This window comes from Pseudopipra pipra, chromosome 2 (assembly GCF_036250125.1).
Source record: "Pseudopipra pipra isolate bDixPip1 chromosome 2, bDixPip1.hap1, whole genome shotgun sequence".
Classification (NCBI taxonomy): Eukaryota; Metazoa; Chordata; class Aves; order Passeriformes; family Pipridae; genus Pseudopipra; species Pseudopipra pipra.
The window spans coordinates 42,879,340-42,906,433 of NC_087550.1; the positions used below are offsets into that span (position 1 = coordinate 42,879,340).

The 27,094-nt window shown below is 39.6% G+C and overlaps 1 long non-coding RNA gene across 2 annotated transcripts; it reads right to left on the minus strand.

The window, feature by feature from the left end:
- LOC135409540 (uncharacterized) lies at positions 1-26,562 on the minus strand. Of its 2 annotated transcripts, none has more exons than XR_010428253.1 (4): positions 23,231-26,562; positions 21,786-21,903; positions 4,490-4,591; positions 1-1,210 (listed from the first exon to the last, which is right to left on the minus strand). It is a non-coding gene; the product is annotated as an uncharacterized LOC135409540 (long non-coding RNA). The 2 variants fall into 2 exon arrangements; XR_010428254.1 differs by lacking the exons at positions 1-1,210; positions 4,490-4,591 and adding exons at positions 5,756-7,402; positions 19,786-19,962.
- Positions 26,563-27,094: the final 532 nt, after the last annotated feature.

A 27,094-nucleotide genomic window follows, 5' to 3' on the forward strand; every position in this document is an offset into this window, starting at 1 on the left:
TTTTTTTTTGCTATTAGGTAATCACCTATAGGATGATATAACAGTTAAATACTCTTTTTTTTCACAGTTTGAAAAAACACTCCAGTCCATAGACCCTACTGCCTGGTCGTGAATGTGTGTGAAACACAAGGGGGTTTTGTATCTAAATCAGAGGACTTTGTGCTGCTGACTACAACTCTGTCAGACAGTTTTCACAATCCACCTCACAGTCCACTTGTCTAGTATGACATCTGTGTGTCTATGAGGGTGTTATGTGAGACAGTGTTGAAAGTCTTGGTGAAATTGAGACAGACGACATCAACTGCTCTCTCCCCAGCTACAGAGCCTGTCTTTTCATTGCAGAAGGCTATCAGATTGGTCAACTTCCTCTTTGTAAATCCATGCTGAATACTCCCTGTCAGCACCTTGTCCTTCATGTGTCTAGAAGTGGTTTTCAGGAGGATTTGCTCCATCACCTTCCCAGAGATTAAGGTGAGTTTAATCAGTCTGTAGTTCCCCAAAACCTCCTTTGTACCCTTCTTGAGGACAAAAGTGTAATTTACTTTCCTCCAGTCCTCAGAAACCTGTCCCAGCCACCACAATTTCTCTGATATAATCAAGAGTGTTCTTGAATTACATTGACCAACTCTCTCAACCCTGTGGGTGCTTCCTATAAAATTGATCCCATGAACTTATGTATGTTTAGTTTGTTAAGTGTTCCGTAACTGGATTCCTCTCTGCTAAAGGCTAGCTGTTCTTGGTCCAATCATTCTCATGATTCTCAGGATTTCCTGATGACATATTGTACAGGTAAGGTCTGAGGTGAAGAAGTTATTGAGTACCTCAGCCTTTTCCTTGTTCTCTGGAGGTGGGCCACATTTCCTCTAACCTTTCTTTTACTCATGATGCAGCCTTAGAAGCCCTTCTTGTTTCCTTTCCAACCTCTCATCCTCATCATATTCCACTGTGTCCAGGTTGCCATTGGCCACCTTTGCAGTCAGGACGCACTGCTGGCCCATGTCCTGCTCGCTGCCCAACAGGATCCCCAGAGCCTTTGCTGCAGGGCATCCCCCCAGTCAATCCTCAGCCTGTGTTGTTGGAGGTATTTTTCCTTCCTACAGGCAGGACTCAGCATTCCTCCTTGTTGAATCTTGTGGCTCATTCATCCGGCCTGACTCAGTCCCTCTGGATGGCAGCCCCTTCTTTGAGACTCCCTCCAGTTTGGCAACATCTGCAAGTACAATGAGAGTGCATTCAGTCACCTCCTCCAGCCTCTGACAAAGATGTTAAGCAGATAGATCCCAGTGGAAACTGCTGTGGTACTCCCCTTGGACCACTCTGTACTGCTCTGCTCTTGGAAAATCTAGTCAGTTTATTACCAAAGGCAATCAAGTTGGTCAGGCAGAGTTTATCCTCAGTAAATCTATGCCACCTGTTTCCAGCCAGCTGCTTCTTGTGCTCAGAAATGCTCTACAACAAGCCTCACTCAGGGAGGAAGTTTTCAAATGAGGCTGAGTGACCTGCAATTCCCCACATTGTCCTTTCAACATCCTTTGAAGTTGGGTGCATTCTTTGCCATTTTTTTTGACTAATTTACACTTTTGACTGAAGGGACAGGTGACAAGGGATGCATATCTGCAGGTGCTGTCTGCAGCAGACTGAGTTTTGTGCATCATCTCTTTTATCTGGAGTAACACATGGTCTTCTAGGACACAAGTCTTATCAGCTTATTAAAGGTGTTTGACATACTAAGATGAACTGCTGGCTAGAAGTGCCACTTGTCTCCACTAACAGTGGGATTCAGGGGAACAAGCTCCACTGTGAAGATGTGAAAGCAATCTCAGCACTTCAGACAATGTTTGCTCCCTTTACAACTAACTGCCTTGACACAGTCTGGCACTGAGGTGGTGAGTGTCAGCAGCATGACCTGACCTCATGAGCACTAGGCAGGTGTCACAGTGAGACCATTGGCTCCAAGCAAGTCCTATTTCTCCCATCAGCTGCAAGTGGACAGTGACTGTGATGGCAGGTAGTGCTAATGCACAGGCAAGCATTATCATCAGAGGGGAGATTTCTTAACTCTTACTTTTCAAAGGATTCTATCACTTCAGAGTATCCCTCTTGATATCCAGCAATGAGAAAAAAAAAGACTGATTGTTGAAAATTTAGAGAACAAACCCAGGAGGGTTTTGTCACATAGGGAGCAAACTAAAACCTTTATTTTGATTCTCCTTTTTACCAGCAGAATATGTGATTTCTAATTGGTAGCATCTGCAGCAAATCCCAAAGCCTACACCAAGGATTAGCATTTGTTGCTTTTTCCCCACATGCTACTGAAAAATATGGCCCTTTATCAAAGGCACTGTACCTAAGACATTCAGCTAGAGGTTGTTTTCTGGTACTGATGCCATTAGGAAATAATGTAAACCTTGTTTTTCTCCTAAAACTCTGAAGAAATAATTTAGTACTTTAGAATAACAGTAAATAGCCATAGGTGTTGTGGAGGTCACAGACCTCTGTGTATTATTGTGGATATTTTGCGAATTACCTATATTTCAGCTGTCTATAAATCCCCTTATGGATTCTTCTCACAGCTAATATTTTCAAGAAAATCCATTTGGTTAAAGTAAGAATTAAGCCTTCCAGAAACTATATACAAATAAACAATTCCTTCTAGCAACAGTTTGCAGATGAAAGTTGCAGATGTAGGGACTGTGCAGGGAGTTTCTCCTTTTTGGAATATCTCAGGCGTGTACTAAGGCCACACTGGTGACTGTCACCCAGCTGTATGGTTAGCCTTCCATCCATATGTCCTTTGTGAAAGACAATATTTAATTTTCTGCTTGAGCCAGATCTGTTTCTGCAGAACTGGCTTTTCAGTCCACTTTCTTGGATAGTATGTGATGTGCTGTCTTGTCACCTTACCTTATTTTTTGAAGATTAGGATCTGAGCAAATAGTGACTTTCTGTATTAAAGGTTTTTAAATCTATTGTTTTATTGCATTTTCCATTTACTCCCAAGGCTGCTGTGAGTATTAATTAAACAGTATTTGAAATGTCACTACAAAATATGATTATAGAAGCAGCTGATTTTCCTGCAAAATTAGCAGAAGGGATAAAACCCCGAACCTGAAGAAATCTGCTTTAGCAACTCTAATTTACACATTTTGAAATTTACCTTATGAAATCATAATGAACTAAAGTTAATGTACTGTGTGTATCCTAACATTTTTTTTAAATCTTCCACAGTGCTTAACTTTCAGGTGTCAGAACAGAAGAACTTTAGCATATTTTGCTGTGGATTTTCCAGACAGCCAGGAAACAGATCTTTCTGAACATTGAAAGCAGTCGTCACTTCCCTGTTGGAACAGGTTCTCTCCATGTACAGAATTGTAAATACCACTGACACAAACACAGACGTTTTCAGTCTGCAACATTTGCTCAGAGAATTAGAGCAAAATCAGCTGTTCAAACTCTGGATCTGAAATTCTCTGAGTCAACTTGGCACTGACTGAAAACCATTTTTAATGTGATCTGACCCTGACTAGAATATACAATGTTTGAATTAAGGAAGAATAAAAAATATACTTCCAACTGAGTTGAACTTCGCAGAAATGCGAATATTTATGCAAATATGCTGAGTCAGTGATTTTCTAATTTACAATTCCATCTGTGATATAGCAATGGAAAGTGTTTGTACCAGCCTCAGGAGCAAAACCTCTCAAACACCTGGTACAGGCTTGATGGTGGCATTTCAGTTGAACAGTGCCATGCAAAGTATTTTAATTTTGTCTCACAAAGAAAGACTGCTCATCCAGTTCCTTCTCCCACCAACATTTTCTCTGAAAATCAGTCTTTTCTTTTACCTGGAATGAAAGCCTTAATTGTCTACAGTAGGGGGGAAAAAGCATCATGTGTTTGGACTGAACTGTCATTTTCATTCCACCCTAGAAGAGATGTTCACCCTCCGATCCATCTCCTGTGGCACAGCCCCTAAGGGAGCCCCTATGGCAGCACTGCAAAAATTTTGCACTTTCTCGTTTCACAACAGCAGAATTCATGTGCCAATTGTGAGGTGCTTAGAGGAATTCTCCTTGCCTTCCTCTACCAGCTTCCCTGCTATTAGGGCCCAGCAGGCAGTAGGTAATGTAGCACACCTTCCTTCTTTGCCCTTCGCAATCTGGTGCTGTTCTTAGATGAAGGGAGGACTGAGTAGAAAGAAAATCCCAGTCCCAAGTCTTCTCTCTCTCCCTGTGAACATAGATGGCTTTTAAACCTCTGTAGATGCCTTTCCTAATGCAAATACATTCACAGGTCCTTTTGAGTGTAATAGATTAAAAATGAAAAGAGAAGTTTGGAATGGAACTGCCAACCTGAATTTGCTGTTGTCAGTATATTGCATAGCAGCCTGGATGACAGATTCGTTTTATGACCATGTTTCAGCTGAAGTTTTGTTTTACAATACAAAGCATGCAGGCTTGATTTCTTAGTAAATTTTTTTCTTGCTTACCAGTTTCTGTAGCCGTGTATCATCACATGCTTTCTTGCAAGGAACATTGCAGCATGGAGTATTTGTTTGCAGTAGGTTATCAGAAATGTGGTTCAGTCAGAGCTTAAAAAAAGAAAAAGGAGAATAAATTACAAGTCTCGTGTGATACAATAATTTAACTCACTTTAGCACTTCGGTTTTATATAAGGATGGCAGGGGGATAAATTAAAACTGCGCAGGTAGTCCTGCTCTTCCTAAGGCTTGACTTCAAGTGCTTTATTCTCCTGAGATAGTTCCTTCAACCCATCTTTTTTTGTGCATAGCATATGTAAGTATTTGTATAATAGCCTGCCTCTTCACGTACAAACAGTAGCTACTCTTTTGAAAATTTCAGGTAATAGGAGGAGAAGAGGCTTTTTAAAAGCCTGACATAAAAGTGACGCAGTGCAGGAGAATGGTAAATAGAAAGAAAAGCAGCAGTATAAGAATATTGGCAGTCAAAGCCTGTAATGCATAACCTTTGGGCCAGCAGCTTGGCATGCACAGCCAGTCTGGCATTAGCATTGCCTCAAGGGAGGCCTTGGTTTGTTTGACCTTGAGAGTCTCACTCTTCGAATAAGCAGAAAATGGGATAATACTGAGGTAATACCTTCTCTCCTGTGGGATGTGCCATTTATTAGCAGTTTTTACATGTTGCTATTTTGTTTATCATGGAAAATAGCCTTAGAAAGAGCTGGTGCCTCAGCTCCCTGAACACATTATATGTTAAGGGACTGTGGGACCATCAAGTTAGGAGAAGCTGATCACAAAAATAAGGAAGAGAGTATTGCATTAAAGGCACAGCTGATACTAAACTGAGCAGATCTTCTGCAAACATGCTGTAGTGAGGAGTGAGGGTAGATTGCCTCCCTGGCATACCACAGCTGCAACAATCCTGGTGTCCTGCCCAGGCAGGTCAGCATCACTGGACTGGTCACTCCAGCTCTGCCCCAAGGCCAGAGACTCTGAAGGGTTTTCTGGTTAAACGGTTCTCTGTTGGAAAGTGCCACTTCAATAAGACTGAAGTGTATAGTCAGTTTTGACATAATTCAGCTTTGAAACAAGATTTGGTTTTACTTTGAAAAAAACCCCACTGTTTGTTTTGAAGGTGGCAAATAAAACATTTCATCTGTGATGCTTTGTTTTACCACTTTTGAATTATTTTTAATTCTATAGTGCTTTCTGGCTTCCAATTTTTTGTCTCAGTGTTGTATATATAACTGAGACATGAAACAAAATCACTGATAACTTAAAAATAATATTTAACAGGAATTTTCACAAATTTGTCTTTAATTTTAAGGAGGAATCATTGTAATCATCTAGAACCTGATTCATGAATGATGTGCTTCAGATTTTCTTTTGTACATTTCAGCTTTAACTCTGATGCTTGAAATAGGAACCCTCTCTTAGTACAACACCTTCACAAGTCTGTACAGTCAGTGCTCAGTACTCTGGGAAGCAGTGCATGGATATGCAGAAGTATATTTTTCGTTGAAAATGCCAGCTGCTTGGGGGAGCAATGCAAGGCCATTCTGCTCAGCTAATATAAACTGCACTCTTAGAATATTAACTACAGATTCTTCAGAATACTGTGAACTCCAGGGAAACATATATGAAAATTAAAGGAGCAGCATATGTAATATTGTAAGTAGACATAAGGTGGGCAGGTACTCTGATACTACAACAGCCCAGTCACCCAATAAATTTTTGCAGAAATGAAAATTTTGATAATACAGTGCAGCTGACTGGGTTAATACCACCATGTTTTGAGTACATCGGTACAGTAATTTGCCACTGAGAAGCAAGCAATCTATTTTCCTTACAGGAAAAAATTGAGTATGACAACACCAGTAAGGCACATTTAGAAAAGGCTTTTTCAAAGGAGTCTGACAGCCATCCATTTTCCAATTAAAAGCTGAACTGAGTGTCTGTTTTTCTTTGGTTTGTATCAAAATCCCAGAAAAAAAATGTACTTGTTCTCATCATATACCCAAGTACTAGCATGTTTGGAGCATTTAAATTAACTCCGTGGATTATGAAGATTATACAAAATGGCAATCTGAAGCAATTATCCTTCCAGAACATGTGGTTAAATTTGTAATCTTCCTCTGATGATAAAGCATGTCCAAGTTCCTACCCTACTCCAGGGTACACAGAGTCTGTCACCAGGTTCAATGTTGCCTCAAATGGAAATCCTCCTGGCAGGGTGCTTTCCATCATGTGAGTTTTGCCATATGGGTCAATACAGAAGAGATAAGCCAGGAGAAGTGATGTTTTAAACTGAGCCTGAAATAAAGCTTGACATGGACATAGGAAAATTCTTGTATGCTTCCAGACTGGAAAGCCACTGGTGAAAGAATTGCTGAGCAGAAGTTATTGCCCTGGGACAGAAGTATCTGAACCACAGTGGTATAGCATTTACAAGTTTATATGACAGTACACAATACAGCTTCCTAGACTCTTGATTATGATATAGGCAAATGATCAGGTTGTAAAATACAATTTATTCACAGTTTATTCAAATAAGAATAGGTGAATTGACGAGTTCATCTCTTCATGTGTCCAAATCATGCTAAGTTATCTTTGGCCCTTCAATCATATGAAAAATACATTTCACATATTTGAAAATTGCTACACTCCTACTCCAGACCTGCACTTTCAAGGGAAAAGAAGGCAATAAAAAGAGCTCAAAAATGCATTTTTAAAAGGATAAATCTTTTCTTCATTTAAGTAGTGCGTGGAGGGCAAATGTGAAGGCCATTCCAGCACTGATCCATTGATCTTTGCACAATTCAAATTGTAGCCCTCCAAGTTAATCAGTGAAAGTCTTTTGATATGGAAAAGTGCAAGGCAGTTTTCAAGGCAGACTTGAGGTGGATGAACCGTTCTCCAGACCTATGTTACAGTATAGAATAAAACAAAAAATTATATTTTAATATAGGATAAACTGTCAGAGAAAAGTAGTGATTTCAGCATAAGAGCTTGTTATCTCATTACTACTCAGTAAAAGAATAAGCATGACAGTGTGTACACAGCAAAGTTTGTGAGTACTTTGTCATTGAAGTCATTCTTTAGATTTACCTACCACTGAGCATTGCGGTGCACACAAAACTCTGGTCCCCTGGTTGCCTAGACTGGGAACCTGTGAAGCATGTTGCCTCTACCAGTGCTCAGCTCCCAAAGATTTCTTTTCTCTGGAAAAAAGGACTTGGGCAGGGGGGCAATAGGAGATTATGAATCACACAGTTGGATCACCCCATGGTGGAATCATGGTGTGCACTCATATTCAGGAATTCAGGTGGCCATTTTCTCTCCTCTATCTAGATTTTGCTATTAATGTATGAAGGACTAAATTAGCCAAATATCACTTGAAAATCTAGCTTAGAAGGTGCCAGGATCAATGTTTAAATGTTTACTTGAATCAGAAAAAAATAATTGGAAGTATCACTAGTGAATTAAATTCATGGTTTTCAACTAGTTCTGACAGGTTTTGACAAAGTGCAGAAGAGATTTAACTTCCTATAAATCTCCAGGAGTTTCCTTTAATTTTATGCACTTGCCTTCATCTTGAGCAAGCTAACTTAGTTGAAATCTTCAGTGGAGGACACCAAATGATGGAAAAGCTACCATTTTCCCATGTGCCTTCTTAATCACCGCTGTTGTTCACATCTCATCTTTTCATGGTGTATATGATTTTATTGCCCACATCAAGCTTCACTGTTCCTTATTTGCATGTTTTCTCCACTAGACATTTGATACCTACTTTGAGATTATGGATTAAAATCATTCAGTAATAATGGGCTTTGTTCTGATCCCTGTGAGCATCTAAGAGGCATGCTTGTACACCCAAGCAGTTTAGGTGACGTTGTTTATTATATTCTTTCAGTCAAACATAATATTTTTTTTCTGCTTTCAAATTTCGTTGTGATGTTGGTTTGGAAAAGCAATGTACATTCTTTTTGCTCTAGCAGTTCAAGGTGTTTTCAAACCTTTGTATAAAGATATACTGTTTGACATAGATGTTTATTATTCATTTCTACTCTTAAAATATTTAAACTGCAGTTCTGAAATGACACTACTCAGAAATATTACACCTAGGATAATCGCTATTTCCCAGCACTGAACCAAAAAAGTTTGTAATTGGTGTTTGCATTAGAGTTACCCTCTTATTAAGTGCATGTAAAACTAGTAATAACAGAAAAAAAGATTGGGCTTTATATTTATAATTTTTTAATCAAGAGGTCTATTAACCTGTTCTATCCACCACTTCCCAAATAAGGCTTAAACACATTCACAAAGTGTGAGTAGACATTTATACCAGCTCCAATTCAGAAGAGTACCACAACAATGTCTTAAAATGTCTAACATTACTAACAGTAGGTTTTGAAAATGCTAAAAAAATTTGATCTCCTGATGTTGAATTGTGTTCTTCAAGAGCTGGATTTCAATGCTTGGTTCCTGTTTGTCAAAACTGCTCAGATTTGCCATTCCTCTGAGGAGCATACTCCCACACACTAGCAGCCTTGGGTGTCATGGTCATTTGGGTGCCAGCCAATCTTTGGACGGTGTGACTTGGGTATGTCTTAAATATATTGACAAAATAACAAGCCTAAATTTCAACAGAAGACTTTTTGGATTGAAAAGGATTTCATGTGCAGTCAAGAGGTAAAAATGCTGGGAAATAAGCTACTAGCCATATTGTCACAGCTGCACAATAATGCAATATTGATTTTAAACTTAAGTAGTTTTGACATATAGGACAGTCATGAGGAAAACATGTCTCTGCCTAGTAGACCTAATTCAGATAAAACTGGATTCAATGCAAATCTTTATATCAAACTGATAAAGAGTTTAGGAAGTCAAATATGCTACCCACAGCACATGCAGTAATGCTCATTTTTCAGTTTTAGAACAGAAAATGAATGAATAATAGAAATACTAATTTCTGAATGCTTTATGTACTTGAAATCATAAATCCTCTGCAGACTTTGAACAGTTATCTCGAGCATCACTTTGTCAGAGAGCAGCAGAAGTGGGCTGCTTCATGAGAGAAGGTGATTTGGGAGCTGAGGGTACAGCCACATTAGCAGGGCAGTCACCTCACCACCAAGGTGCAGTCCCCCATGGCACTCAAATAAGAAGAGCAGAGCAAGTGCTGTGTCCATAACCAGAGTCAGCAACAGCCCAGAAATTGCAAACTTTCAGAAACCTGGAAACTTTAAGAGGTCCTTACTGGCCCATGCTTACTATGCTATTAAGCAAATGCAATAAGTCAAATTATTTTCTGATATCCCTCTGTTGGTAGGTTTTGAACATTGAATTATTCCATTGGAGGAAGTCGTCCTCGAACAGATATTACAAAAGTGACACTTTGATAACCTGTCCAGCTATGTTTCAGTGAAGAAAAAACAACTATAAACAAATTATGTTGATATGCTGTTTAGCAAAAGCTATACATCTCAACTTTGCAGCATCCACAGACCCGATTTTTCTCATTGGTGTTCTGATTAAAGGATTTTACAAAAACATTGCTTTGGAGCTGTCTGTTCTTAACAAGCTGTTTTGGCAATACACAACAAATAGCTGCAAAAAGATGGAAAGGCAACAGCATCTTAGGGCACTCTGTTCTGCCACTCACATTAGTCTCCTGCACCTTGATTAGCCACTGCCTTTTTACTCATCAGTCACCCATATAGTCAACAGATGCCTTAGTCTTCCAGCATAGTTTACTTTGAATTCTGACACGAGAGGTATGGTTGAATACTGCAGAAAACTGTTCTAATGAGTCCAGCAAAATGACTGTCAATAACTTTTTGTTTTTGCTCAGCGTTAACATTTAAATACCATTGCAAAATATGAGTTACATCTGGTCCTTGGTGTGAAGCTAGCTCAAGTGTCAGACTTTTAGGAACATATGTAAAAAATAAATCTTGTAATGCACTTTTGTATAACAATCTGTCTCAGCCTGGGTTGCACATTCTCATACACTTCTGCAACTCAGCTTCAGAACTCTATTAATCTCATGTTATTTGTCATAGAGAGCTGATTGGTATGTGGTTATGTTTCATTCTGTTTAACATATGAAAATATTTCTGTCTTAACAGTTGCTGGTGTTAAGCACATGTGTTCATCCCAGAGATGCAACTCATTAATTACTGAGAATGATCCGGGCTATCATTTGTCTGCCATTTGCAGTTTTTGAAATAATTCCAGTGATGTAAGAGATGGAGCACAGATACCTGGAGTCAGGTTGGTGAGAAATGTGTTCCTCATCAGGATTAAGAAAAAGATTCAGCAGTCCTACAATCTAGAGTGAAGACCCTTCAGCAGGACCAGCTGAACAAGTTACAAGCTGGCCAGTTTGCAATCAGCTTGCAACAAATCTTTACAGAACTGACCACTGTCTCTTTCAGAGATGGAAAAAGAGATGTGAATAAAGACAGAAAACCCACTGTTAGGAGTGATGGCAGTTCCTCAGCATGGCTAAGCACACAGGAAGATGCTGACGGACTTGACAAGAGGAATGTGTTTGTTGAATGGCTGGACTCCCCAGAAGACAGAATTCTGCAATTCTTTTTCTATAACTGTTCATTCTTGCAAAACTTCTGAAGAAGCCACAATGATGGGCAATTCTGCTTCCATCATTACCTGTGTGACCATCATTTGTGGGTTACTAATATGCCTTCTGCCTTTGATGGATCCTAATCAGACCAGGACTTGATTGTATGCCCACCTCTAAGGACTCCTTTTTGGTAAACACTTCTAATGAAAAAAGTTCCAAACTTCTGAAGTCTGAACATTTTTTGAAGTTAATACACTTGAGCTAACTTTGGGGTTTTTCTAGTTTGGAGAGAGGGAGTCTGAGGGGCAACCTCATCTCACTTCATAGCTTCCTGAGGAGGGGAAGTGGAGAGGGAGATGCTGAGCTCTTCTCCCTATTATCCAGTCATAGGATGTGTGGGAATGATTTAAAGCTGCAGCAGGGGAGGTTCAGACTGGACATTAGGAAACATTTCTTTACCAAGAGGGTGGTCAAACACTGGAACAGCCTTCCTGAAGAGGTTGTCAATGCCCCAAGCCTGCCAATGTTTAAGAGGCTTTAAGAGACAATGCCCTTAATGCCCTAATGCTTTAACTTTTGGTCAACCCTGAAGTGTTCAGGCAGTCTTTTGTAGGTCCGTTCCAACCGAAATATCCTTCCTGTCCTGTCCTGTCCTGTCCTGTCCTGTCCTGTCCTATCCTCTCCTCTCCTCTTCTCGTTGGACCCTGTTCAGTTGCCTGTTGGTGTTCCCTGGTCCACCTTGTACCACTGCAGCTGTGGACCTGGGTGGAGGAACCCTGTTTCCTGTTCACTGAGGTGGGGACACAGCATGGACAGACACTCTGTCCTTTTCTGCCTCCAAGACACACTAGGGAAAGGAAAAGGGTAGATGTGGTAAACTCTCCTGGCAATGGCAACTCCATTTTAGGGGCAATTCAGTAGCAGGAGCATGTTTGCAAAGATGTGTTGTGCAGGACACGAGCAATAAAGTCATCGCTGCATCGTGGTGATTGATCTACTGTTTCTCACGTGGCCACTGATTCAATGCATTTAAAATATTTTCCGGGAACGTGATATATTCTGGGCAGGAAAGGCTGGCAGGGAATTTACATTTTAAAAATTAAATTGGATATTTTTTTCTCTATAATCTAATAATTTTATATAGTTTATTAATGATAATCTGATCAAAAGGTATGACATTCACTATTGAAACTGTTCACTGTATTCCAGCCTGAATTTGATTTACTTCAAATTCAAGCCATTTTACATTGTTATGCTTTTAACTGCCAGATTAAAGAGACCACTAATGTATTTGTGTACTCTGCTAGAAAAGCAGCTAGAGAACCAATTTGAAGATCAAAGAGGATTAGACAGATACAGTTGCTTAATTCAACCATTTGAGTTTGTTTATCATTAAAACATATGTTGCTTTGGTCTAGACACTGCAGTTTTAATCACTGTTGATTTTCAGCTCTTAGAATTAAACTTGATCAGGATTTTCCATTATAGGAAATTATTTCTTATTTAGAATAAACTCAAGATCAGCAGTGCTATGACTAAATTTTGCAGGAAGCATCACTATGTTTCCTTTCAGAGAACAAAACAACCTCTAGGCTGTAAGAATTTTTCTTACACAGAAAAGATAATTGCTTACAAATAATGCTTCAGGGAGCCTGTGAAGACTTGTAGCACCAAGCTGCAATCTTTATACTAAAAAAATAACTTCTTATTCCTGCAGTAGCTTAATAGCAGCATGTCAGATAACATTGTCAGAGCTTATAACTGGCATTGTTACCTTTCGACCCCAATGAGCATGCCAATGAGGTAATGCATGCTCACAAAAATGAAATGATGGGGAAAAAATCCAAAACTATCAAATCAGTCTGGGTAGTTTCAGAAGTTTGGTTAGGTAATTGGATGAATTGTTATTTGTGCCCCATTCCCTACTCTTGAGTGTGTTAAAATGCACTGCCTTTTATTGCATGGAAATGAATACTTCCTTAATTTCTGGTGGCCATAACAAGGATAGCTGACACAATCACAGAAAATATCAAAGGTCTCTGACTTGCTCTGCTCCAACCCAGATGGTAAGAGGCTGAAATACAGTCTCTTGGCACTGATGGGCAAAGGGAACCCTACAGCATTTGTACCCAACCAACTATGGTTACAGAACAAGCCAGACTAAGGCACATGAAATAATCATGGTCCTACATTGGTGCAGTCTTAAAAACATCAAACATTGCAAGAGCAGTGTAAAACATAATGTAGCACAGCCCCAAATTACTTTTTTGAAAGCCTGAATGTTAAAACCACAGTTTTAACAAGTAGTTATGTCCAAGCAGTAATCAAAGCCAGATTTCCCATTATGGAAGATCTCAGCACAGAGTGCTGGGTTGTAAATATGGCCTCCTAAGGTAAAATTGGATAATGTCTTTTCTAATCTGCTATCACAGCTTCAGAGGCTGCTCTGACCTGCAAAAGTCAGCTGCAATGCATGTGCTTGTCCAACATGGCCATGGGGTGGTCACTGTATTGTGCTTAGATTGTCCTATGAGCAGCATGGTGCAAGCTGTTCTGCCAACTGCACGATGTCAGGTGTACCACTTAAAACCTTGTTGCAGAGGCTTGTAGGCCCCTGCAAGTCTGAGGAGGGCTGACTTGAGAGAATCTGACAATACTGTCCACAGCTGCCATTTGGACTTGTAATTCAATGTTTATCATTTTCCCTGGAGCATCCTTTCCAGGACCCACATAATGATACGGGATTCTGCACTGCAGAGGCTGAGTATAGTAAGATTTAAGGGTATCTTCTCACACTCCTCGTGCTATATCTTCTGATAGCATCATGTGGCAGACCTCCAAGGACTTTCATATGGCTCTGCTGACTTTGAACCACCCAAGGATTTAAAATATCTCAGCCAAGGGAGTCCCTGCTGGGTCCCACAGGCTGTAGTTGTGGTAAGCTCCCTTCTGAAGTAGCTGATTTACAGCCCAGCTCCCTGGACATCTTTGCATAGAGGAGCTTCCTTCTTCTTCCTCCTCCCTATCTCTCTGGAACTTCTTGGAGTCCTTATGAAAACAGGCTGGCAATGATCCTTGTTTTGAGAAACATGCAAAGGCTGTCACAGCAGCTTCCTTTGCAAAGGTAAAAATGAAAGAGGAATTATCAGGAAAGCAAAGGCACAACTGGTGCTATATTTGGCAAGAGAAGTGATGAATAGTAAGAGCTTCTTAAGGTAATCGGTCGGAAACGGAAGAAAAAGAGGGGATCTGATAACAATTGTCATGGAGAAGGCTGATGTTCTCAACAACTTTTTGGCCTCAGTTTTCACTGGTAATTGCTCTGCCCACATCTTTCATATCCCTGAATCTCCAAAAAGAAAAAAACTAAGTGCATATTCAACTGAAGTGTAGCCCAAGCAATAGAAAAGCCTTCTTGATCAGGTGGATCAGAGATGATTAAAGTTGGAAAGCAGAAGAACATAAGATTAAAATTATTTTAGTAGTAGTTTCAGCAACTTCCTACAAGAGGTTTTTCCTCCAGGCATCTAAATAGCAACAGGCATTCCCAGAAGCACCTTGCTTCTCAGCATGCATAAATCATCAAAACACGCAATGAGAAGGAAAGAAAGAAAGCAAGAAAGAAGAGGGAGCAGGTAGGGAACAAACCTCAAAATGAACTTCCTCTGCTTGAACCCCCAACCCAAAAGAACAGAAAAGACCTCAGGGCAAAAGAAACCAAGTGAGTCCTAGGAAGTTGAATAGCTATTTGGGAAATCTTCTAGCAAAAGCAGCAGTTCTGCTGGTTTCAGGAGAAGTCCTTTCTTCCTGCAGTGCTTCAAGAATAGAAGAAAAAGCTTTTGGTAAATGACAGTTCATCATCTGTCTCTTCAGTTTCCAGATGTGGAAAGAGTTGTCATTTTCATCTTCCCCATGAGCATTATTCAAGGCTATTAGGAGGAGGAGGAGGAGAAGGGGGAAAGTTAGGTAACACAAATAAAGGTTTCAAAACTTAAATAATCATGATGTCCCTTTGTTCCTGAAAACTTCAGACAAAGGAAGTAAGAGAAGCCTTCCAGAAACATCCTCTGTTCATAACTATATAGGTGCAAACACGCAACACAGCAGAATGGGCAAAGGAATAGCTCATCAGCAGAGTTTGCATATGGAGAGCCCTTCCTGTTGCATAGTACTGGATTCCAGCTTCACCTCAGGTTTGGTGCTATCTGCAAACTTGCTGATGGGGACATTCGATCCTCTCCTTTAGATCATTGATAGAGATGTTAAACAGTGCAGATCTCTGTGTTATTTCCCTTGTTCTTGGCCTCCAGGTGGAGTACAACCCATTAAACACTGCTCTCCAACTATTAAAACCATCTGCTTACCCCCCTTCCAGACCTTCATATCCCCACATACATACAAGGATATTGTGGGACACACTGCTCTCCTTTCATGCAGAAACCCAGTTACTTTATTACAGAAGGCCACTAGGTCAGGTGGGTTCCATCTCTCCCTGCTTATCCTATATCCTCAAAGAAGGTCCTGTGGTTTTAAAAGCCCTGTCAACAAAACAGTCCCTATTGAAAATGGAACTGGCTGTGGAGCTGCAGAATCTGTCACCTCATCACCATGCCCTTTCTCTTCTCTGGAAGGACCAAGGAGAAACCACCTGGAATCCCATGGTCTTGACCATCTTCCCCAGAACCATGTAGTCACTCCAAACACACTCTGGCTCTTCCTGGCCATGTTGGTGCCCATTTGGAGGAGCAGTGTGGGTTATAGTTGAAGGATTTCACGAACCTCAGCGGTCCTTCTACTGGCCTGTACACCTTTTAGGTAAGCCCTTTTCCACACCTCTGGCTGGCATAGTTGTGACATTGCCCCTTTCCCACAGGAAAAATTACTGTAAAGAAGTCATCTGTATAATGACACTTCTCCCCTGGTGCAGACTAGACTAGCATTTAGTCTGCACCATTTTTCGTATTGACTGTCAGTTCTCCAAAGATACTAGAAATATAAGTTTTGGGTTGGGTTGGATTGGGTTGGATTGGGTTGGCAGGGGTTTTTTTGGGGGGGGGGCATTTTTCCCTTTTTTTCTGTAACATGAATTTTCGTTGCCTAAAAGTTACTGGGTTTTTTCAGGTGAAATAACAATTCACATGATCTGGATGGCTGATCACATGGCACATATTTCGAACTTGCAGCAGTACTTTACAGCTCCCATAAATTCAGTACACACCTTGAATAAATAAAAATTACAAAACCTGAAAAAAATATTCTCAGAACCGTTCAGCAAAGAGAAAAACCATCTGAATTCAAACAAAAGAATCACAACAGAAGTTCATACAGCTCTGCCAGGGAGAGCACTGCATCATTTTCCCTGCTCTCTGATCTAACTCATGTGTTGGTCTGCTAGTCTGTCTTCTAGAGTGAGCTGTGCTGCCTTGTTACCATGTCTCCAGGAATTTGCAACAGTAGGATTTCAATAAGATTACTAGGAGAAGATCCATTTTTATCCTTGAGAAAATATCTTCTGTTGTTCACCAGCTGCAAAATTTTCGTCATTAAGTTAGATCAACAGCAGAAGGAGATTATTTCTTGCCTATGTAAGAAATGTACTCCTGTACCCTGATTATGCTTTTAACTAGTGGCAGGAAAGGTAATTTTTTCTCTTTAATGACCTTAATACTGAAACTTGCCTAGATTCTCTTTTTGGGATAGCAATGTAGCCATCCTTAAGGGTTGAAGTCCATATACCAGCTCTTTGTTCACTCTCAAGTCACTTGAAAAACAGTCAGACCCTTCTGTAGTGCAAACTTTTCAGCAGAGGATCCTGTTTGTCAAGGTGTGAGACTAGTGTTAGTCAGGGAAAATGAGCTCTCCTTCCTTTATCTGGGCCTGTGAGGGCAGTTTTGTTTCTGGAACAACGTGGATCAATCGTAAGGGTTAATATCTCTCAGTTGTGCTCAGACTCCTCCTGAGACTCTGCAGGAGTGTGGATCCATTAGGGCAGAATAGTCCTAAATGATTGCCACCCCTTCTTCTCAAAACTGAATAGCTCCAAAAGCATTAATTCATCTATGAAGACTGCAAAAATCTACCTGACCTTGGAGCAAATGCCTCTGTACTGGAAGGATGGAAAAGGTAAATTTAGTCCCCAAGTCTCTTTGCACTTCTGACTCTTTTACCTTATTGCATGTTTCTGCCTTCATTAAAGCTAATAATCTCAAAACAACATAAGGGCATATGAAATTTAGTATGTAATTTGTAAATAGTTGCAATCATTATTAAATATGCTGAACAAAAAGTATTTAAATGGAACTCTTTCAGGTAGATCAGAGACCAACAGAGAACTGCAAACTTACACAGCCAGCTGGCCATGCTTGCAAGGAAGGAAAAACAGCAGCTGAGAAGTATTCTTCAGACAGCATCTTCATTACAAAATTCTATGTGAAGACCTCGGAGATAGGAGATTTTTTGGCTGTTTTTTACCTATGTTCATTTTGGCTATGTGAGCAGGAGGGAAATCTCAAGGAACAAGGAGCCACCTCAGCACCCATTGTACAGGGGTACGGTCTTGTTTCAGGGTCTTAGTCTAGTTTTACACCATTTATAGTATCACTCTGTTTATAATTCCAGTGGGAATATTACAGGATGAAATAAAGAATTAACTGGGATTATTCCTGATTTATGCCAGATGATGTCAGAGCAAGCTCTCTAACTGCTTATTATAATGTATGCTAATTGTAATTTTTTAATACTACTTAATGCTCTGAAATCTTTGTTTGCAGGGACTGACACAGGCCAAAGTATAGGGTGCTAAGTACTTTCCATAGACAAAGTCCTTAACAAATTTCTGAAACCTCTCCAGCTTTGCCAGGGTGTCCATCTTGTTTGGAGAAGAGTCCTTTTTTTACATTGTTTTTATTTTTGGCTGTTTGCTTTGGTAATTTCAGGTCTTCTTTAATAATAATTTATTAGTAATATTAACATTATTAATCATATCACTATTATTATATTAGCAATTTTTCTTTTCAGTCTTCATGTCTGGCTTTCCTCTCCTGATCAGAAGGCATCTGTGATATGAAGTGAGGTTCTGCCCAGCATCAATACTTCCAGGTAAAAATAAAAGCTGGTGACATCTGTTCATCACTACCTGGTGTGTACTAAACACCTTTCTGATCTTACTGGGCAAACGCTCATTTTTATTGCGCTCCTTCTGGAGTCATTGATAGACCAATTTTGTGAGAGCAAAGCAGCATCCTGCTTAGTATCTGTACTGTCTTCAGTTGGGTTCTCAGTGCTGTACAGCTCAGGCTGTACCCCCTTTGAAGAATAAGGATTAAGACAACTTCTAGTAGTTTGCTCTGAACATATTAGCATTTTTATTACACAAATGAAGTGGTTATTTTGGTTTGTTTTGCTTTGCGGTTTTTTTTGCTACAGAAGGGTTTCACTAACACTGAGTCAATATAATGTACATTCATTTTTAGAATTGGATGAGATAAAATGGAAGGTCTGGGTCACAGGAAGTCCTAAGGGCTTGATAATAGCACTTCAAAGGGAGAAAAGTTTTCTCTTCAGAAGGGGAAAGTTTTAAAATATATGTCTGACATTTAAGTATCTTCGAACAATATTATTATGCATAATCTGTCATTCTTTACCCTTTATGCTTCCGACAGGATATTTTTTGACAGAATGTATCCCTTTTTCAGTGCAATCTACATTTTCAAAGTTCAGTGGCACATTAACATTTACAGAAAGTTTAATCAAAGCTTGAATGCCAGAATCACTGTGGGATTAATTAATTAATATTTTGAAAACACTTGGTAGAAGAAAAGTGCAAAAGAAAAATATGCTTTCCTATTTCTGATGAAAATTAAATTTCCATTGTGCAGATTTTCAATTTAACTTAGTACCAAAAGGTCCCAATACAGGACTCAGTTTAGTCATGTTTTTGCATTCAGACTTGTTCAGTAGAGTGCTCAAACACATCTGTAGGCTGTCCTGAGTTAGGACTATACTAGACAAAGAGAACAACATGCAGAAATTCTCCTCCTGGACCAGTAAAGCCAATAGCAACAGAACAAGAGGTATTGAACTTTCGTTATGAAACTTTCATAAATGCATTGTCTTGTCGCTTAGTACCCCGCTACTGATTGAAGAATGGAACCAAGTCATCTCTGAGGCTCTTTCCACACAGTCCTCCAGGACAGGACAGGCCAAGCAAGAAAACACAGGTTGGGTTTATTGGACAGCAGCACATTCTCACTGGCAGGACCCCACAATGGAGCATGTCTCCAGAAGACATTAGACTGAGTTTAGCCCTGGTACTCGGATCAGTTAAGGAATACAATCTTATTTGGTTTGGTTTGGTTTGGTTTAGTTTGATTTAGTTTTCACCCCAAAAGATTCAGTCATTAGTTTATGAATAAACTTTTCATTTGATAGTAGTTTTTCAATTCTGTTGCACAGTGAGTCATATCTGGACTAAATCAAAAGCATAGAATTAAGAATTGCAGTATCTGAATGTGAGAGCCTAAAGAAAGACTGTATCCCACATAATCACTGCAGACAGCTCTGAAAGCCTTCAGAAGGTAATTTAGACCTATTAACTAAGTAGCTACCTGTCTTTGCTGACTGTGTGGTAAATTCAGCTTCCCACTGCTGCTACAGAGCCAAGGAAGCCCTCCAAAGCAGTCAGAAGCAAATGTCATCTCCAAATGAAGATACTCACCCATGATAAGGGTGGTCCAAGATCCGAGATGTTGTTTTATAGGAAATGGTTGTGCATTACTTGTAAAAATAAAGTCATGGTCCTAGAACAAATTCCTTCAGGTTTGCTCCTTCCTAAGTAGATGAGCTTGCTATGGGTGCAGTCAGCCAGCCTCCTGTGTCCTGTGCTGTCACCCTGCTGCAGTAGAAGAGGAGCACAGGGCATTAAGGATGAGATTATTATGAAAAATGTGACAACATTTTGGGTTGAAATCAGTGCAGTGCTATGAAGTTAAGGTGTCTAAATTCTCTATTCTCCCTAGGAAATCATGTGGAATTTATATAAGGGGGGGATTTAGTCACCCTAGTTCTGGATATTTTTAAGCAAACACATGCAGTAACTTCATGGGTATCTCAGACACTAGGGTTAAATGAATGAGTTCCTTATGTTCCTGGAGAGCTAGCTGGTGCTATTAAATAGGATTGTGTTGGAGAGCTCCCAAAACAAGGCAATGCTTTTGGAATTTTCTAGGAAGGTACAAACTCATGTTTTGAATTTGATAGTGGGCATGCCAAATGGTAGAAATGCAGGGGATAATCAGTTCCATAAAGCAAGTGGATAAGCACTAAATGAAACTCAAAAGCTGTTCTTTTGGCCAAATAGGCATTACATGTGCTTCTGTCTCCAGAATCAAAGAAGTTTTCTGCATGAAATAAACTAAGTTAGAGGAAAGTTAGTGAGAAAAAATACCTGGAAGGAACGACAGTCCCATTTTTCCCTTGGCTAGTTTGGATGGGCTGATGAAAATTTCCTCTCAAAGCCCTGATGATGGCAGGAAGAGACCAACCTGCATTAGGGGAAGGGAAAAAGCCCTCAAAGTGAGGATTAACAGAACAGAAATGTATACTCTGTGTTTAAAGCTCTTGTCCTAAATAGTTGTCCTTTGCCTTAGGTGTCTGGTTTGTTAGCTCTATGAGAGCAGAGGACTAGCACCTACACCATATTTACTAGGGGATAATGGACAGGAGGAACCATAAGTGCCTGAGATCAGGAGAAGAGCACAGGATCCATCCCAGAGGGGTCAGAGCTGGAGAAGAAGCACTTGTGCTGAGTGGCTTCAGAAAGCTTTAGAAGGAAGATATTGCTGTTTCCATTTTAACTTGACTTGTGAAAAGAGCTCTTGAATCTATTGAATGAAGCATAAAAAGATGTGGTGACTGGAAACTGAAATTCAGGCTATAAATAAAGTGCTGTTTTTCAGAGAGAGGGTAGCCATTTATCACACAGGTCCCCGATATGCCTGGTGCAGTCTCCACCACTGATGCAAGGGTCTGTTGGGAAGCTGTGAAGTGAATTCAGAGAAGGTCTCTCTTCTGCAGGGTGTCACACTAAATGATTTGTTCTTTTATTAGATAGAACTTCAATTTCCATTTCCCAAAATCTTGACAAGAGATTGTTAGTAATGCCTCCCTCAGGTCTTCTCTTTGCGATTTCCTTCCGTTGCTGTTCGCAAAGCATTTGAAGAGTCGCCTGGACAATAAACTCTGTGGTGGAGGTTTTTGAATATTCCCTCAGAGGTTTTTGAATCTTTCTCTGTATAAATCTCAGGGGTTTTTTTAATAAAGTGACTGTCCTAGATTATTAATTACCTTGGAATTCCTCAGCGTTTACTTCTAAGTTCCAGGCAGTTCATAAGTGTTCAGTATTAGAAAGCGTTTCATCCTTCAATATCTGGCAACAAAAATGAACTACTGGAGAAACTTTCAGTTTAGCTTTTGACTTTCTTTTCCTTCTCTTTAGTCTAAGGAACCTCTAAGGAACTCTTCCAGAAAATGTTTCTTACTGCAGTAATAGAAGAAGTAAAACACTGCTGGAACTTAATAGTGGCCAATAAGGAATGAGTGTTTCAATGTGTTCTTCACAGTCTGGTATTGTTCTTAACCTTTAGAAAAATCAACCTACCTGCAATTATGGATAGCAAATCATATAAGCCTGAAGGACTAGACTAATGACTTGCTTACCAAGGATCTCCAAAGGGATCCGTATTCTTGCTCTCAGTCTTTGATGCGGTACATTAAGAACTGAATTCCTTACAGCCATCAGTCCACCATTAGGTTTTCATTCATGCTGGTAATCTCCCTGAAATAGAAAATGTGAAGGTTAAAAAAAGAGGGAGACAGAAAGACTAAATCTTTTATGACATAGTAAGTAAGCATGACTACTGCAGTTTTTACCAGTGCCTCATGCATTGCAATGCATTGAAATAACCACTAAAAACTGAGTTTATCAGAAGACACTGCATAAAATTAATAAAGAAGAGACTCAAGAGCTTGTGAAGATATTCTTTCAAGAGGATGTTTGGGGAACTGGGTTTGAAATTTGTGGCTATATTTTGCATTTGCGTTTATGATATAAATATATTGTCAGCTTAGTGCTTCTGAATTTTTTTGTCCATCAAAGCTAAATTTAAGCATTCTGCTTGTTGAAATAACAGTAGCATCTTATATGCAGTGCAAGATGCCAGAACTGGAGCCTTTTGCAGACTGCACATGCTGAACCTCATTATGGCCTGTTCACTCCATTACAGTTCTACAATACAGAGGATTACACGGGAGAAACTGCCTTGCTACCCAGCCTGCCAGTGGCTAAATTCCTTTGCAAAAGGAGTTATCTGTAGTTCTATTAAAAAAACCCCAAAAACAGTTCTAACAAAAAACATGAGTATGACAAAGATTTCCCTAGTTTAGGTCTTCAATTTTTTATTTTTTTTCATTTTTGAATATTGCATACAAAAGAATAGAAGGGAAAGAATTAATTATAAACAATATTTGAGATTGTCAGACTAAAAAATATATCATACAGGATAAGTCTATATGTTATTTGTCAATCCTGTTTTGATTCTCCAAGCTGCAGCTAAAATGGCTGGCTTGGAGATTGTCTTGTGGATTTTGAAAGACAAAGCAGATTATCAACTCAGCAGAAAAAATCTTTTTCAAGGGAGGAAAAACACTGTGTTTGTTTAGAGTTAAGCACAGCAGAAACATCCATCCTTACTTCTGAGACAGCTTAGATTTACTTGTGAAAGGTACATTTTGAGAAAAATAAGAACAAGCAGAATGTGAATAGACTAAATATTCAGGTATTTCTGACCAAGAAGAAAAGCTGGTTAACCTATGCCTTCATCTCACTTCCTATCTGCTCTCATAGGATCAGACTGCAACCATCTTTGCAAGTTGCCAAGGACAAGCATTCTGTCAGGTTTTGATAAAATAAGACAAGATTGAGATGAAGCCATCTGACACATAGCATATATCACTATATTTCTTCTGAGTCACATTGGACATCTTCAGATCTGCAAAAGAAGACTGTGCAAGAAGAATATTCACACCTGAAAATATGAAACAATTATTTATTGGCAAACAAACACAAAAAATATCTGGGATTCAAGGACCCTGGTGATACTCACCATTCCACAAGGCATCCCAGAGCCTTTGCTGGTAGGGCAGGAGTGGAAGGGTTGGCCTCTACAGCTGCTGGGCTCAGTCCTCAATAGTGCTGCCTTGCCATCTCTCATTGACACAAAACCTCTCAACACCAATGACCAGGCATTTCAGTACAGTGATCAAGCTGGACAAGTCCCGTGATCAAGGGAGGTTGCAGAGGGGCATACAGAGGGAGGGGTTACCTGTGGAGTGTGGAATAGCAGTGAGATGGCTACAGAACCATGGTCCTCAGCTCCTCTCCCTGTCCTTTCTCTGGATAAATCCACATGTAGCATACCTTGCAGAGGCAACTCTGTGAACTTTACTATTACATTTTTAAAATCCATGTTTTCTGGTTATGACATAGCTGCAGTATTATAGCAAGCATTAAAATGTTTATTTAAATGTAACAATCCTTGCAGTATCTGGTTTCCCAAACTATGAGACCAGAAGCATACTGAACCTGAAAAATAGAGCAGGAGAAATTAGAGTGAAGTGTTAGAGTTATATATAACCATATCAGTTCTGATAACGGGAGGCAAACCTCCTTCCCCTCACTAGATTGGTTGCACTTTCATACTCTTCAGACATTTTATGAAGAGGCGGAGCTCTCACTTGCTCTCACTTGGGACCCAACAGTAAAAAACATAGCCTCCTACAAAGTGCTACATTCCATTACCAGAGCTTTTCCCACTGTAGCTCCCTAAGGCACGATATTGTGGTAGTTGGTACATCAAATGAGGCTGCCAGAAATTAGTCTCAAATCAAAAAAGAGACTCTTGCAGGTGGTGTTGCAGTTGAGGGGCAGAATTCCTCACCACGAGTCATGGATGGTAAAATCTTACATGGCTTCAAGGAGAGGCTTGAGAATTTCACAGAAGAGAAATGCACCAGGAGTTGCTAATTTCATGGAAACAACTCCCAGTTCAGGAGGTGCCTGAAGGGCAGATGATAATGGACTGAGAGAATCATCAGAAAAATACCATATGTATTTGTTCTGATCCCATAGAGTGCCCCAAGCTTTTTGACCACTACTGGAAAGCAGATGATTTGACCCACTGTAGATATTCTTACGTAAGATAAGCAAAAACGTGTACACGTACATGTGATTAATGGCAAAATGTGAATTGTATCATTACATATGCTCTGCTTTTCTTTCACATGAACTTTTTAAAAATGGTGGAATAAATTAGACTGCAAAGGAAACATTTATACAAAGCATAGAATAGGAGGTGTAGACCATTAGGATATTCAAGGTTTTGGTGTCTGTGTCTATTGTCAAGATTTGAAATGGCTTTTTCTACACCTTTTTATGCCAGGCCAGCACTGCAGTCTCTCTTTGTGCTCTTATTAAAGTCAACTTCTTGTTTAATTGTAGATAAAATTGATGCCAAATCTGATTCAGTTCAAGTAGCACAGATAAAAGCTGACAAAAGTCTCAGATCTGGGCCTGTCATTCTGAGGCAGCTCTGATGTGGTTTTTTATTGCCTGTACCCCCTGTAACCTTCAGAGGCACAGGGAAATAGCATGCTGCTGCTTGGCTCTGCCAGCCTGGCTCCTAAAATCTGACCTTGACAGGGAGAGAAAAGGAAAACTAAAAACTATGCCAATCACCAATACTGGGATAAATTGAATCAAAAGACAAAGATGTAAGAGAATACAATGCATATGAACTTGCCAGCAGAACTCAAATCTAAAAAAAGGTGGGGGCCAAAAGTTGACAAAACCCATTAAAACAGCAATTCTAAGACAGGTGCCCCTGCTTAGGGGAGCACACATACACCCCTGAGCAGGTGTATGCGGCATGTGATGAAGAGGTATATAAAAATCCTGTGCACAGTCCTCAGATGTCTGTCAAAAAATTAATCTTCCCATGGTGAAAAAGAAATTGCTTAAAAATAGATTTAGGTAAAGAAAATAATGAAATGTTTGGAAATTTATTTAATGAGACAGTTTCTGAAGTACAGCACAAAACAAAGATTATATAAAGGATGTCAAGATAATAAATTGTACTCAAATTCTTCTCACACTTCTGAGTCATTTAGCCTGCTGTCCTTTAGAACTGTCACTTGAACAAAAGCAACTGAAATGAACTAATTTGGTAACTTATCTCATTTGTCTTTCTTTGGGAAGCATTCCTTTTCTCCATAAGTCTCTAACAGCAGGTTAAAAGGAGAGACAAATATAAGTGAAAATGCAACAAGAAAGACAACTAGGTTTTTTCCATGAGCTGAAACTTTGAGAAATCTATTCCAGGCACAGCTGCTGGAACCACATGTACACCACATGTATTTGATATTCCGCTCATAATTTAAAGGAAAGTCATGGAAATTTTTTCTCTTATGGGAGAATCCAATTTGAGAATCCAACAACACAACTACAACACAACAAGAATATAGCACAACAACATTATGAAAGAATGCCCAAACTGGTCTGGCTACCAGAAGTCATCCAGCAGCCTTAGAATGACTCCTCCTTGAAGCATCACTGACAAATTGAGGAGCAAGTTGTTTCATCTTTGGGTGCCTCCACCCCCTGTGCACAAATAATGCAATTATTTGCTGACCTCTGACCACTGAGTCTGGAAATGTGTTGAGGCTGTCAGTACTCTCTTACTGTGTGCACAATGGCATTGAAGTCTCAGCAGGAGGCTCCTAGTGCTATGTAGCACAAACAGATAATAATAATAGCTAACATGTCTAATGAGTGATTGCTTCACAGGCATCAGGCTCATCCATCCCTGTGTGCCTGTCTGAATAGATGTGTGCCTATTAACTCATCCATCAGGTTATCTTTTTTTTACATTCTTGAAGGACCCATGATTGTACCTCATTTTTCAAATAATTATTTACTGTTCTTTTCTTAGCAATCGCCTGGATTAGGACAGACACTTAAAAGGAATTTAGTAGGCTTCCTTCGTTACCCAACCTGGGTACACTCATGCTTCCAGCATTCTGAAAAAGTTTAACAGATTGAGGCATGTATGAAAGTTGCATGAAGACCTGAGCTTCAATGGGATTTTCAGAGCAGATGTCATTGTGTCAAACTCTCCAACAGACAAGTAGATCTGGAGCTCAACACAATAGACTTACTTCAGAATAGAACTGAAAACGGGATTGTATGTGGGGCATCTGGACTAAGGTGCTCTGAAATGTAGTATACCCTAAACCAATCAAAATGAGATTAGTGGAGATTTTAAGAACTCACAGAAATATATAGAGGATTATTTGACAATGCTATCATCCACAGAAAGGGCTAGGGAAAACTAAGCAACAATATTCTCAAACAGTGTTGCCATAACTCAGTGTTTTAACATGAAACGTGGTAGTCAGGCTATTCTGAGGCATCTCCACTGTCTTTCCCTCTGTCTCTTTCTTTTTGGCATTTCTGAATGTTTCACATTTTCCATAAGGCTGTGGAGAAAAATAATTGAATTATAATTCTCAAATTATTAATTTATTATTGTTTATTAATCTCTTCAGTTTAAATAGAAGCTGGCAGATTTTGTGAGCCAGGATCATAATTTTTGAATACTTAGAAACTTTCCCATGAAGCTGACCTTTTTTTTACAATTTTGACAGAAACCATAGAGCTCTGGAGTACAGCTGAAGTGTACTAAACCACTCAAGTCTATTTGCACACAAACAGTTAAAACTTGCTAAGAAAAAAAAAGAAAGTTGGTCAAAACAGAGAACAAGGGGAGAGCTAGTATGAACACAGATATATTAACTTACATGTCAATAGTTGAGATTCTCCCAATTTATTATTATGGACAGTAGTGCAAAATTAGACATCCAAGGCAGTAAAAAAGAAAAAAAAAAAAGAAAAAAAAAAAAAGGTAATACGA